Raw genomic sequence first — 14,002 nt, 5'->3', positions numbered from 1 at the left:
TGGTAAAGTGTTATATCTCATTGGTAATAAAAAAAATAAAATAAAAATAAATATAGCATGTGGGTGGCTACCCTCAGCAGGGTGCCAACTTCGTGTTTTCTAAGTTATATCTTTTATGATAAATTCAGTTTGTTAAAAATAATGTGTTTGTCAAAATTTGACATACCTGACCACAGCGATAATACATGCTACCACTGCCACGGCAAAATGATGTTTTGAATACTTCTTCTTCGTAGATAGATATATGAACGTATAAATAAGGAAACAACTGTGCCCAAAATAGATCTTCTACTTCTTGGAATGTCTTAGATCCGAAAAATTCGTGAGTCCAACCTGGACCAAAAAGTGCAACAGAAAGTCCTTCGTGTCGTATTTTTTGTAAAGCCTGTAGATTATAATGGTTTAATGAAATATTAAACGATATTATATTATATGCTACAATAAAATAAGTAATATTGTAATTACATATGATGAATTAAATCCACCACCGCCAGGACAACCTCTACCTCAAACATCAACTCCTACATATATATCATGAATATCTCGACTGTGAGTTTTTGCTAGTGCCAAACTGTTTTTCAATTTTGATTTCATCCAGTTATAATTCAAGTAAATGGCATCGCAGTTTAAAAAGAAATCTCTGAAACATTGTATTCAGAACATTAAATAAAATTTACAAACAGAAACAATTGTAAAAGTATAAGAGTGTAATAAGCTTACATGTTTTTACTGTTAAGCTCATTTTGCCAATTTAATTTTCCTTCATTGGTTACGCTATCGTACCATATAATTTCAGAATTTCTAATTGCTTCATGAATATTTTCTGTTAGATATTTTACAAAATAAATTAAATTATTAACTTGCTCACTTTTAATGGTATTTTCAATATTTAATAACCAGCCATCAAACTTATAAAATTTTGCAACAAGTATTAGTGCATCTGCAAATCTTCTTACTTCTTCATGAGATTCAAGTATAACATCCCAGATACCTTCTCTTTCCGTAATTACAGTACCAAGAACTTTTACACCATGATTATGTGCTGCATTAATCCATCCAAAAGGGGGCACAGTTATGAAATGATGACTAAAATACACAAAAGTGTCAATAACACTCCAGTGATAAAATAGGTAAGAACCATAAGATTCTGATCCATATATAAATCTGAAAAATCAAGGGTATATTATGTATAATATATGAATTAATAAATATAGTGATTTCTATTACCTGTCTTCTAGGTAGCCACCTTTCATATCATGACAGAGCAACGTTTTCGGATGTACTTCTCTATCCAATTTTTCTAACCGCGTTCTTCCTGCGCTTATTTCTAAACCACTGTACACATAATCAGTTGAATCTCGTAGTTCTCCAATTTCTGGCCATGGTTTCAAGTTACCCACGTTATCGAATAATTCTTTTAAGTTTTTGAAAGGTTGTGACTCTGTAACTTCCGTCCTCATCTCTCTGAATTATACTGTTCCACAGATCACTTTCAAATAGTTTTTAATTCATTAACTCAAACAAAGGTTTCTCTTCTTATTTTGGTTCACCGGAAACTTGTATATACATGCGAAGCAGATAGTGTTCCCATCTAACAGAACTGGCATATCAAATTACGTCTCATGATATAATACCATTATCTACCAACTGCTAATGGGCAAAAAGATGTTCATTTCTCTATCAAACAAAGTATACAAAATAAAATTATGAATTTATAATGCTCCTATATCAATGTTTATATGATTGTTTCGACTTTGAAAGTAATATTCTTATTTACGCAAGTATATATTCTTTAATATTTTGCAAAAATTATACCGAAACAAACAATTTGGAATAAACATAACTAAGTAAATACTTTAACTTTTTTTTATATTTAATTAAATATTTTATTTGATTTGAGTAGAATTTAACACCTAACCTTTACGTTTAAAATATTACTCTTTCTCATTCTCTCTTTCAATGTTATTTCTTCTGCTTCCGTTTTATGATATTTATGACATTTCTTAGTTCAGATATAAGTAACTTTTTCGTAATTTATAAAAAATGACACTCTTTTTAATTATCCTACACTATTAATCCATTACATGTCTTGTTGTAATTTAACTTTTAGCAACTTAAGATATGTGCATGTACAGAGTAATTTTCTTCCCAAGAATTCTTCCATTTGATATTACGATAATTCCAAAAACTTAAATTAATTTGCAAATAACGTAATGCACAGCCATACACAAGCCATACAAGTTATACTTATGTCCTTTAAGTCACCAGAAATAAATTTTAAATTTTATATTATATATTAATATATATTATAGGGAGAAGCACTATACAAAATAATAATGTTAAAGACATACATGCAATTTATTAGTATAGATACTTACTATATGCAAAGCGTTCTCTTCAAAGATAATATGTCGGCTACCAAACGATCGACGGCAACCGAACGCATTTCTGGTACTGATAATAATAGTATAGTTACAAGACAGTTGTGTATCTATGTCCAACTATAAAATTTGAAAATCGATGCTTGGTCTCGCGGCATTGTCGCATGTCTCATGGGACATAAAATGTATCGCCTACGGTCTATTATGTGAATATATTAATAAACTTAACAAATTTGTTATTATTTTCTCTAGGTAATTTTTCTCCCTCAAGATTCCGAGGAAAGTACTGAACTGTTGACTCGTTACCAGTGTTGACAACATTTCATCATTTATCACCTTTCCCACTTCATAGTCAGGTTTTTCAAACTAAGAGCGGCATATGGTACATTTGTATTGTACGTGCGAGAGGGAGGTAACGTATAGCACAACCTCACACAAGTATGTATCCCCTTCATAGTATGTATGCGAGCGTTGTACGATGGCCTAGGACTCCGTTGAGAGAAAAGAGAGAAGCGCAGTGTGAAGATATTATGCCCTAGATCTCTGGCGAGTATCACACGTGTAGAGCAATTACGTGAATATTAGAATAAAGTTCCTTATAATACCTCTCCAAGTCCTCTCCATATTTTAATAGCCGTAAATTGGCGCAGCAGCGCCAAAATTTGAAAGAATAAGGAAACACATATGTACGTATCTTTCTTTTGTGAGACAGAAGAGCTTTATTTTTCTGGTCTTCCAACGTTGCCGTCTGAAGCGTGCTTTCCATTTGCGACTAGCCACGCGATTATAAAATCCATTGCCGAATATGGCATAATTTTTATTCGTACTACCGCGATTAAGGATCGCGCGCGACTCTAAAGTTGCGACTTACCTCGGCAAGTCAGTCGCCTGCAACTACAAAGTATACGGAACATGTACGTGCTATTATATCCATCGTCAGAAGAATCGCGCGGGACCGAACGTCATTTTGCCGCTAGAAGTGTGGGCACTCCTCACTAAGGACGTCTTAATATATAACACTATTAACTTAAAGCACTATATAATATTATGTAGTTATAAATTATAATATTATATACTATTATAGTATATACTATTATAATTTATAATACCGTCAATATAAATAATTAATATTATAGTGATAAAAAACGACAAAAACCTAAAATTTAATTATTTTATTTATATTATTCAGCTTTTCCAAAGGTTTTTCGTTCAGTACTAATGGTTTCTCGACATAAAAGTTTACTATCCTTTTATGAGAAATGCGGATTGATTACAGATTGATTAACGTGTTAAGAAATGGATGGTTCTATTAAAAAGAATATAGCTGATCTTTATTATAGGTGTCGCGCGTGATACTAGCCAGAAATGAAAAGAAGCTGAAAGACGTCCTTATTTCTTATCATTGTACATGCGTCGTGCAGCATCATCAAGTCGAGTTATCGTCACACGTGCGTGTTTCCTAAGAATCAATAAGAAGAATATCGGGATCCTTATCGCGAACCGAAACTGTAACATACAGCCAAATTTACACCTTTTCACTTTGGATAATCTGTAAGTAATATACGTTTTACAACGGTTTGTAATATTTCTCAATTATACAATTTGAATTGCATTTGCTCCTAAGATGCTCAGCTGGTCTCTGACTCGATACAAAACGAGAGGAACGACCCTCCTACGAATATTCTGTTTGAAATAAACTGGTATGTGTCGGAGATGAAAGGACACCGCCCCCCCCCCGTTGGAATTATTTGGAAAAGCCTCAATACTGTAGCATTTACGAAATAACCCAGACACAGTCATTCGAAACTTGAGACAATGAGTTTAGGCTCGAGGCGACAACCGGTCGCCGAGCGTAGCCACGGTCACGGGATGAACGTTTCACCTAACAGAGATACAAAGTAACATAGCTTTCCTTTAAAGAATTGGCAGTACAGACACTTGACAATAAGACATTCCAACAGCCCCGCAGCTCGCCACACACAGACCCCATTCTTTGGGCCAGATGATCGCCAGATGCCGATGCATCGTTTACAGTTTATGTTCAGATAGCCTGAGGAACCGTTACAAATCTTAGGACTTAGTTAACTAAAGTCCTTCAGATTGACAAACAGTCTTTATTCTATCAGCCTGTAAATCTGTCACCTATTGCGGGAAGTTATGGGAAAACCTGATTTGGTCACGTACGACGTTGCCTATGTCACGACTGGCTCTCTTTAAAATCGGAGATAAAGATGTGGCGGCACTCGGCGACAATGTATATCGCTGAAGTGCCTAATGAACCATCAACATCCCAACGGCCCTTCCACCGAAGGCTCTAGAAGAAAGAGCGCGTGGCAACGGCCGCGGACGCCTGGCAAATGCGTGGACGGTGGGGATGTTGAGGGATAACAAAAGAAAGCGATCGGATCCGATCGAAAGTAAAAAATCATAAGAGCTTCAGTCTTAAAAGGTCACGCTTAGAGCTCTGAAGTAGATTGTGAAACCAAGTGTTAGAAGAAAAATAAAGTTTCTTTTTTTTTTATTCTTTTTTGTTGTTCTTTTGCATAATTTTACGTGACAACTCCGTTGAGAGAAAAGAGAGAAGCGCAGTGTGAAAATCTTATGCCCTAGATCTCTGGCGAGTATCACACGTGGCGAGCAATTACGTGAATATTAGAATAAAGTTCCTTATAATACCTCTCCAAGTCCTCTCCATATTTTAATAGCCGTAAATTGGCGCAGCAGCGCCAAAATTTGAAAGAATAAGGAAACACATATGTACGTACAGTGCTGGACAAAAGTATTGGCACAGCAAGATTGTTATGATACAAATGCTTATAACTATTAAACAAATTGATTTAAACAAAAAACTTTTTGACGTATTTATTTATTATCTATCCTAGTTTATTACATAACAAGAGCAACAATATAAATAAAATAATACGCAAAATAATAACAAAAATATATTTTTTGAACATTTTATGGGTGGACAAAAGTATTGGCACAGTAGAATATTTACGCTTATAACTAATTACATAATAAACTTCTAATATTTTGTTGGCAGTCCTTTTCTTTTAAGGACTTCCTTTAATCTTCTGGGCATCGAGTGGACTAATTTTTTAGTGAATTCAGGTACAATATTGCTCCATTCCTGCAGAAGAACTTTCTTCAGTTCAGACTTGCTTGTGATATTATGTTTCCTAATTCTTTTTTCCAATTCGTTCCACACGTGCTCAATGGGATTCATATCGGGACTTTGAGGTGGTGTGTTTAATGTGTGGGCAGTATTATATATTATCCACTGACGAACAATATATTATCCACTGACGAACATAAAACGCTTTAAAAGTGAAGAAAATCTAGAGAATCAAATTAGGAGTGGTCGCCCTTCTAAGGTAACAATTCGAGAAAAAAGGAAAATCGTAAATATTGTAAAGAAGGATCCAAAAACTAATTCGACTGAAATTGCTTCGATGTTAAAAGCTGAGTGTGAAAAAGAAGTAAGTACCAAAACTGTACGTAGGGTATTGAAGGATGCCGGTTATTCTGCCCGTGCAGCACGAAGAAAGCCCTACATCAGTAAAATAAACCAAAAGAAAAGAGTGGAATTCGCGAAAGAGTTTGTTACGAAAGATACTGATTTTTGGGAAAAGATCATGTTTTCAGATGAAAGTAAGTTTAATATTTTTAAATCTGACGGCAGAATATTAGTATGGCGAAAACCCAACACAGAGATGGACGAACTGAATCTGCAAGCCACCATGAAACATGGGGGTGGTGGTTTAATGGTGTGGGGATGTATGGCATCATCGGGTGTAGGAGAACTTATATTCATTGATGAGATAATGGATAAATATGTATATTTAAATATACTCAAGCAAAATCTTTTGAAAAGTACTCAAAAATTAAACCTCCCCAGGGATTTCTATTTTCAGCAGGATCGAGATCCTAAACATATGGCGTATATTGTTCGTCAGTGGATAATATATAATACTGCCCACACATTAAACACACCACCTCAAAGTCCCGATATGAATCCCATTGAGCACGTGTGGAACGAATTGGAAAAAAGAATTAGGAAACATAATATCACAAGCAAGTCTGAACTGAAGAAAGTTCTTCTGCAGGAATGGAGCAATATTGTACCTGAATTCACTAAAAAATTAGTCCACTCGATGCCCAGAAGATTAAAGGAAGTCCTTAAAAGAAAAGGACTGCCAACAAAATATTAGAAGTTTATTATGTAATTAGTTATAAGCGTAAATATTCTACTGTGCCAATAGTTTTGTCCACCCATAAAATGTTCAAAAAATATATTTTTGTTATTATTTTGCGTATTATTTTATTTATATTGTTGCTCTTGTTATGTAATAAACTAGAATAGATAATAAATAAATACGTCAAAAAGTTTTTTGTTTAAATCAATTTGTTTAGTAGTTATAAGCATTTCTATCATAACAATCATGCTGTGCCAATACTTTTGTCCAGCACTGTATCTTTCTTTTGTGAGACAGAAGAGCTTTATTTTTCTGGTCTTCCAACGTTGCCGTCTGAAGCGTGCTTTCCATTTGCGACTAGCCACGCGATTATAAAATCCATTGCCGAATATGGCACAATTTTTATTCCTACTACCGCGATTAAGGATCGCGCGCGACTCTAAAGTTGCGACTTACCTCGACAAGTCAGTCGCCTGCAACTACAAAGTATACGGAACATGTACTATGTGCTATATCCATAGCCAGAAGAATCGCGCGAGACCGAACGTCATTTTGCTGCTAGAAGTGTGGGGACTCCTCACTAAGGACGTCTTAATATATAACACTATTAACTTAAAGCACTATATAATATTATGTAGTTGCAAATTATAATATTATATACTATTATAGTATATAATTATAATACCCTCAATATAAATAATTAATATTATAGTGATAAAAAACGACAAAAACCTAAAATTTAATTATTTTATTTATATTATTCAGCTTTTCCAAAGGTTTTTCGTTCAGTACTAATGGTTTCTCGACATAAAAGGTTACTATCCTTTTATGAGAAATGCAGATTGATTAACAGATTGATTAACGTGTTAAAAAATGGATGGTTCTATTAACAAGAATATAGCTGATCTTTATTATCGGTGTCGGCGCGTGATACTAGCCAGAAATGAAAAGAAGCTGAAAGACGTCCTTATTCCTTATCATTGTACATGCGTCGTGCAGCATCATCAAGTCGAGTTATCGTCACACGTGCATGTTTCCTAAGAATCAATAAGAAGAATATCGGGATCCTTATCGTGAACCGAAACTAAAACATACAGCCAAATTTACACCTTTTCACTTTGGATAATCTGTAAGTAATATACGTTTTACAACGGTTTGTAATATTTCTCAATTATACAATTTGAATTTCATTTCACTATCGTTACTCCTAAGATGCTCAGCTGGTCTCTGACTCGATACAAAACGAGAGGAACGGCCCTCCTACGAATATTCTGTTTGAAATAAACTGATATGTATTCTGATTGTATAATATAATCGAATATAATCTGATTGTATTAGAAACAAATTCTTGGTAGAAACGTTTTTGTATCATATGATTCGGAACGATATAGATTAGATCATGTTACTATATAATCTATATAATCTAATCTACAAGACAAGCAACTTTATAACTTTATAAACATCATATCGATTAAATAAAAAAAACGGGAGTTTTTCTTACATTTCCTCTATATCTTAAAAATTATTTATCATACGTGAAAAAGTGTCAGTAGAATATTGTAGATAATAAAATTATCTATAATATGAGACTCGTTACGTAACGATAAGCTCAATTTTTATGCTATACATTAGTAAATAGTGCAAAGATTATTTTCTTAAATCGTTTATAACGTTAGTTAAAATTGTCATACAATATTGAGGTTTTATGGTATCATCAGTCATATCAAAATAGGATACCAAATTTCAAATCGATTCGTTTGTTAGTTTTTGTAAAATTAATTAATTAATTTACGAAACGGGAAATTTTTAATTTGTAAGAAAAATATGTGAGTTTACCTTAGTTTATGCTCCCATCTTCTACGCTATGTAGAAGACTTATAGTATAGATATGCAAGGGTAAAAAAATGTTTTCGTTCAAAGGCATGGATAAAATAGATTGATAATTATTTTTATTTTGTTGTTAAATACAATAACTTTTGCAATTTACATTCTATCGTCGTGGAACTTGCTTTTATTAATTTCTGGAATCATTCCACGTAATTTAAAGAAAAAAACGTTTTTCTAGGATCGATTGGTTCCAAGATGGGTTTTTTTTTTCAAAAAATTGTCTGCGCTAAACTAAATGCAACGAGCGTTGTTCTACAGTTTATGACTTATATTATGTGTGATATTCTTTTCTTGGTTGAATGCCCATAAAGCATAGAAAAAGATTTATAGAATTCTTTCATTTTCGCTGCGGGCTGTGTAAAAGTTGCGTATGCAGTTTCTGCACTGACTGTGCGAAAACTACAACTCGTGGAGAAGGTCGTGTTATCTATGCAACTATACAATTAGGGAGACGTTTCTTGTTTTTAATTTGAAGTTATCCAAAAAAGTAGGAAATGGCTGGTAAAATCTGTTTGCTTGTGCAACGTTACTTAAAAACCAAAAAGTAGTAATTAAACTTTTTGTATTTTTTATCCATTGAGGGTTATTGTTAAAATTGCACTTATTGTTACAAGTCTGTATTTTCGCGAATAATAATTTATTTCTATGATGTATGTTACTTTATCCAGCCGCGGGGAGATGCGTCTCGGTTAGGTGCGTCAACGGGAGTCGTAAATTCCCGTTACGATTACACGAATCGACACCGAGAGCAGGGCGATCCGCTTATTTCTTTTGGGATAATAGGGGTGTTTGTGATTGAATAACTGCAGTTTACGGTCATCTAGTATGCATATATATTTATATTAGGTTACACACGTAGACCGTACACATAAAATCTTGGAGGTAATCGAACAGCGCGTGATTGCCCGATGAGCGAAAGAACATTTATAGTTCATAGTTCGTACGATGCGAAACTAATTACACCGTAATTCTATTTACTTCGAATAGCGGCTATCTAGTCGATATTTTGCGGCCGTGTAAAGAACCGAGTTGAAACGACTGATCTATTACCCATTATATTGCAAGTGTTCGGTCTTGACCGCGGGGCAGTCGACATGCCCTGTCCCCCGGCAAAAGACCCGTTTGCGATTTGCTCGATGTCGATTACAATAGTGCTTCCTTATGGCAATAGCGGGTAATTAATTTCAATTGTCGTCGGTGGGATGACCGGGCGAGCGGCGGAAGGCGAATGGTTATTCCAATTCTTGGTGTAACGCTCATTTTATTCACGCGAAAGCTATGCGGAAAGTAAGAGAAGTTCGACAACAGCTGGAAGAAATTCTCAAACAACAAAAGATGGAAGTTGTAAGCTGTGGCACGGACTGGGACATTGTACGGAAATGTATTTGTTCGGCATACTTTCACCAAGCAGCTCGTTTGAAAGGTATTGGCGAATACGTGAATTGTCGTACTGGAATGCCATGCCATCTTCATCCGACGTCAGCTTTGTTCCGTATGGGGTTCACGCCAGACTACGTGGTTTGTCATCAACTTGTGATGACTGGCAAGCAGTACATACAATGCGCGACTGCCGTTGATGGCCACTGGCTAGCCGAATTGGGCCCTATGCTTTTTAGCGTGAAGGAAACTGGACGAAGCGGACGAGCAAAAAGACGTACAAGACATTTACATGAAACGGAAGGGCAGATGAAAGAAGCGGAAGAAGAAACGAAAGCTAGGGCGCGAGAACAACTTGAACGTGAACAAGTTTCTATCAGGAAGTAAGTTTCTTGTGTTTCAAATTTATAATACATACAGTATCTCATAAAAGTATTTGAATTACCGTAGAAAGCTTAATATAAGTTTTTTATAATATTTATCTGATATTTTGTATCATTAATTTTTATGATATTCTTTTATATTGTTTACAGGAAGGAAATATTGACGCCAGGTATCGGAGAACCGGGTACACTTGTCCTTTTTTAATATATGTATCATCACAAGAAGCCTAATTTCTCTGCCGGTACCAGCAACTGCAGCAAGTAGCTTTGATAAATATTTATTTTCCATTTCTATTAAATTTATCAAGCTGATATCCTCAACAGGTTTGTATACTAGCCGAGGAGGACCTTCCATAAAATATTCTAATGTAGAATCTTTTTTCCATGTTTGCTTAGCTAAATTCTAAAAAAAACTATCCATATTTTCGTAAATGTATCGAATCTGCAGCTTTGTATATGGTCTCGTCCTTTTTCGAATTCCATGCTGATGATTCTGTTATTATTATTATTATTATTATTATTTCGTAAATTTGCTAACGTTAATCGAAATATGTTAGAATACTGATTTCAACCTGAACTTTTCTATTTTATCCTAACATGGTGCTTTTCTAAAAATATCCGCAATATTTTCGTCTGTGTTTATTTTAATTATAGTTATCTTGTTTTCCTTTAAATACTCATGAACATAATGATAATTAATTTCGATATGTTTGGATGTTTTTGTAAAATTTCCGTACTTTGCTGTACTTATCACTCCAGAGTTATTCTCATAAATTTTCACAGAGTTATCGTCTAGATTTACATTGACGATCTTCATTATTTCTCTAATAAACATTATTTCACTCACTGCTTGAGGATGACGATTGTGCCTTCCTGGATGCTGTGTTCACCCTTGTTCAATTTGTTGCAGTTGATCGGCTTGTTCAGATAATCCTTATGCCAGCGATTCCAGAAATGCCGTTTGAGTTGTTGGATGTGTTGCCATTTGGAGAGCCGGTTGGATGAAGCGTCCCTGAAATCTCGCTCATTAATGGATCACCAACGAGGAAATGGCCGGGAGAGAGGACTAGGAGATCATTTGGGTTGGTGGATATGGGAGTTAGCGGCTGTGAATTGAGGATTAATTGTATTTCAGTTATGAGAGTATTGAATTGTTCAAACGTGAGCAGTTCGTTGCCGTTGTCATAGACGAAATCCGACTAAACAAAGCGATAAGATAGCGAAATTCCAAGCGCCTAAGCATGAATGACCATCGTATTACATCCGGTCACTCTATCCGTTCTCAGAAATATACGATCGAAGCCTTTTCCCACTCCCACGAATAAAAAAATTTAAATACTCCCTCTAAAATTATCCCAGTTAGTCTTGAATAGTTACGCCTAAAGCTCGGAAGTGTATGAAAACAGGCGTTCTTTTTTTCTTAAATTTCTTTTTTTATTTACGTAACACCGTCGTCGGTGGCGTTTAAATGATTTGACCGCTGCCTCCCACAGCCCACCGAAGTGCGGGGAATGAGGGGAGATGAAGCGCCATTCGATTTGCTTATCAGCTAGGAATGCGGTTACTTTTTCTTAGTGGTCGTCTGATTGTAGTAGATCGTGAAGTTCTCGTAATTTATGGTTTGCAGCAATGAAGTTGGTGCCGTTATCAGAATGGATGTTAGAGCAAAACGAGCGATAAACCTACGAAGAGCGGCGATGAAAGTGCCGCGTAAAAAATTTAACAATTGACAAAAAAATAAAAAAACTTGTCGATGTCCAAACAGGAGAACGAGTTCTTTATTTTCACTTGATTTACAATAAAATAGTATTTGCGGTTCGCGAAGATAGACTTCTTAATGTTCAGGCTAAAACGGATTTATTCAGACTGACTTGGATAATTTTCAAGGGAGTATTTATATTCTTTATTCGTTGGAGTTGCAGAAGACTTTGGTCGTACTTATCATATATTTCTGAGAACGGCTAGAGTGACCGAATGCCAGCCAGACGGCTGAGAACAAATGCTACCCGGATGGTCACACGTGATAAGGCGCTTGCAATTTTAACTTATCGCATAGTTAGTAGAATTTCACCTGTGACACACGCCACGTTTATGGGCAGCTGGTCTCGTTTCCCTGATTCCAGTTGCAAGGGGTTCGGCACTTTCTTGCTCGCTAGGGGCATAGGTCAGTCAGTTGTGCTCCTTTTCAAGAACGTGAACGTCGGCGTCTCGAATGTGATCATGGAAGGGGCAGATTGTTAAGGCTCAGCGCTTTTATTTGCGCCCCTAAGTGACATAGCCTGTCAAGCGTCGTGACCTGGTCGTGGTTTTGTCGTTCGGTATCTGTTACGGTTCTTTCTGCGCAGACCGCAATCCGTACCGTCTCGAGGTCGAATTTCGTGTACCCAATCAGCCATTCGAGTTAGATTTTCTAGTTTCGCATCTTTCGTGGCGGCCAAGGCGTGCTGGACGTGAACCGGTAGCCAGCTCGTTCAGAGCGTGAGGATGAAGTGGTCTGGTATTGAAGGTGTAACGATCTTTTTCGTGTGCCGGGAACATTGGGTCCTGTCTCCCATTTCTTGCGCACTCTTGCACCATCTGAGTCAGCGAGTCTTGTGCTAATTTCCTTTCTTAAACGTTCGTATCGTCTTGTCGCTGGCGTACAATATGTCGTACAATATGTCTTCAATCTGATTCTGATATCATGGCTTTTGATAACTTTTACTGGCAAAAGAGAAAGCACCAATGTTCCACCACAATAGTTTATTGATAATAAAGGTGGGATTACATTGGGAAAATAAAGATGGGATTACATTTCATTTTACTTTTTTCTATATAATGTATTTTATTTGGTGAAATAAGCGTTCGATGAGAACTTGTCGAACTGCAAACCCTTCTTTTAATTATCAGTATAGTTAATTGGTAGGAATGTCTTCGTATTTGTCGCGTGGATCATCGACCTCGGGAAATTTTACGCAATTTCAGAACAAGAATAGCAAATTGTCATTTCTATCTTCGTGTTCCCGATCTACGATTAACCTCCGCATTGTACCTAAGGTTAATAGAGATATATAGAATTTCAAGGTAGATTAAGCCGCACGGTGTATAAATTGAATAAACGTACAATACGATTAAATACATATTTCGTAAAATTAAAGTTGGAAAAGATTAAATTAGACTTTTGTTTTTGCTTTATTTGCACTTTTTGATAAAAGGTTGTGGCGGATGGGGTATAGAGATTTGGGTATATTGATAATAGAAATAATCAGGATGCTTGCTGTTGCAACCGTCCAATGTATTTCAAATCAATTACTTAATTAACTGATAACGTCGATAGACGTTCGTACAGGAGATTTTAACCAGCTGAAATAAATCGCTTGCGGATACTCGATAAAGACTCGTAAATGCTCTCGCGTCTCGATAATCGCCTACAAAATGATTACTCGAAATTATTCGTAACTCACTAGCGCTCGTGATCGTGTCCGATTTATTTATGCTGCTCGGGGGAGAGTCAGAGCGGCGACATTGTTTTACCCGGAGTTTGTTTATCATTGCGTTTCATGCGTCAAGGCGGTTTCAATGTCCCGAGGCAAAACAACGACATGAGTCGCTCTCGCTTCGCTTCGTCCTATGACTCATGTGTCGCCACAAAGTCATAGGAGATTTTCTTATTTTGCAAGAACTTTGCAAAGTAAATGCTCGATACGCGATCTTAAGATTAAGATTAATTTCCCGAAGACTAGAAGTAACCCACGTTCGACTATTCTACGACTTGTCACGGCAGCCAAGATGAAACCAT

General features: G+C 35.9%; 1 long non-coding RNA gene and 1 pseudogene across 1 annotated transcript in view; both read right to left on the bottom strand.

The window, feature by feature from the left end:
• LOC132915910 (uncharacterized) overlaps positions 1–14,002 on the bottom strand; it is a 64,945-nt gene that overhangs the window by 34,850 nt on the left and 16,093 nt on the right. The window lies entirely within an intron of this gene.
• On the bottom strand, positions 25–2,497 carry LOC132915908 (cytosolic endo-beta-N-acetylglucosaminidase-like; annotated as a pseudogene).

The sequence above is a fragment of the Bombus pascuorum genome, unplaced genomic scaffold (genome assembly GCF_905332965.1).
Source record: "Bombus pascuorum unplaced genomic scaffold, iyBomPasc1.1, whole genome shotgun sequence".
In the NCBI taxonomy this organism is placed as follows: Eukaryota; Metazoa; Arthropoda; class Insecta; order Hymenoptera; family Apidae; genus Bombus; species Bombus pascuorum.
Note: the sequence above shows the minus strand (reverse complement) of the source record. Positions and strands in the feature narration are given on the sequence as shown.